The following is a 1,522-nucleotide window of genomic DNA, read 5'->3' as shown; positions in this document are numbered from 1 at the left end:
TGTGATGAGACCCTAAACGCACGCAGTCCTTTCTGCGGTGCCCTTTCCTCCGGCCGCTCGATCACCTTCCATCCAAATGAAATGTAATTATACCGAAGAGTGCATTTTCGCCTGTTCTATGAATTTCACTGCTCGAAAACAACATAAAACTCATTAGAAAAAATAGACTAGCTTAAAATTCGATGACAAGATAACAGGAAGAAGTTTGATGACTGTGGATAACAGAACAAGGCAAACAAAACAAACATAAAATAAAATGAATTTATGTAATAACTTCGGTGAAATATTGTAAAAGTCATCTAGAAACAAATTCAAATTTTGTAACTTCTTTGGTGAGGTACAGAACATGATCATTTGTTTTTTTACCTTGGCACCCCAGGCTGGTTCGACACCCGATTTGAGAACCACTGGCGTAAGGTATCAACGCAGTGATAGTCTTACTGGCTGACATTTTTAAAAGATAGTGGTTTGGCATCAAGACTTCTTAAAGTTTTGATGGAAATGCATTGGTATCTAGTGATTTTATTGATAGCTGTAGTATTTTTAATCAGTAGTCAGTAGGATCTGCTTGAATCTCGTATTGGCAAAAAGGAAAAGAAAAGAAAAAAACATCAGCATTAGAATGTTGTTTTGGGGAACGGTTGACAAGGCGAAAAAAAATATTGTTTTGACCTATTAATGTATATAAAAGCTGTGGGAGCTCCCCTGTGTATACTTTGTGTATTATAATTTTGTGTATCATATTTATTACAATACATTAATACATTAATGATGTCTTTTGTTGTCTACTTGCATTTTTCTGTATATTCTGGTCGATTATGTGTTTATGTTTTTGGTATTATGATTCTTTTATATTTTTTTGGCGAATGCACATACGTATTTAATCGTGTACGGACATCAACTCTTTCTCGCTGTCTGCCTGTCTCTTTCTCGCTGTCTTCCTGTCTCTTTCGCTCTGTCTGTCTGTCTCTTCCCCCTCCCCCTCTCCCTCTATCCTCTCCTTTTGTCAACTATCAACACACTCTGGCTGTTCAATGTCGCGCTTTCGTGGCCCTAACGACAGTGTATAAATTTAGGATATAAGTGTTGTGTTCATGGATCGCTTGGCAGTAATACATGTGTAAAAGTATGTATCATAAGATGAAATCTTTGTTTCTAGTTGAAATAGCTGTATATGAAATAAAAGATGAAGGCGTCTATGGTAATCATTCCATTCCATTCTCTTTTCATCTCCATTTTTGTCAATTAAGTCAATGCAGAGAAGTTGTTGGAACTATAAACATATTGTGATTGTCTGTGTTTAAATCTCTCTAATTAACACACACATACATATACATACATATTCATATATGTATATACATACATAATATATATATATATATATATATATATATATATATATATATATATATATATATATATGTAAATATATACAGTGGAACTTCTCGGACTTGGCACTTCAAGGGACCCACCCAAAAGTGCAACTTTCGAGAAGTTGCAAGGTTAGGGAAGTTGGGGTTAA

The 1,522-nt window shown here is 34.8% G+C and overlaps 1 protein-coding gene across 6 annotated transcripts in view; it reads left to right on the top strand.

Moving 5' to 3' along the window:
* LOC122266359 (uncharacterized) overlaps positions 1-1,197 on the top strand; it is a 25,059-nt gene extending 23,862 nt beyond the window's left edge. For all 6 annotated transcript variants that reach the window (XM_043036073.2, XM_043036070.2, XM_086530739.1 and 3 more), the window contains one exon: positions 1-1,197. This exon is cut by the window's left edge and continues 2,774 nt beyond it. The gene's annotated coding sequence lies outside the window, so the exon portion shown is untranslated.
* The last annotated feature ends 325 nt before the right edge of the window (positions 1,198-1,522 follow it).

This window comes from Penaeus japonicus, unplaced genomic scaffold (genome assembly GCF_977035675.1).
Source record: "Penaeus japonicus unplaced genomic scaffold, GWHDUDI00000001_assembly GWHDUDI00000034, whole genome shotgun sequence".
Classification (NCBI taxonomy): Eukaryota; Metazoa; Arthropoda; class Malacostraca; order Decapoda; family Penaeidae; genus Penaeus; species Penaeus japonicus.
The sequence above is the reverse complement of the archived record's forward strand: the minus strand, read 5'-3'. Positions and strand labels throughout refer to the sequence as shown.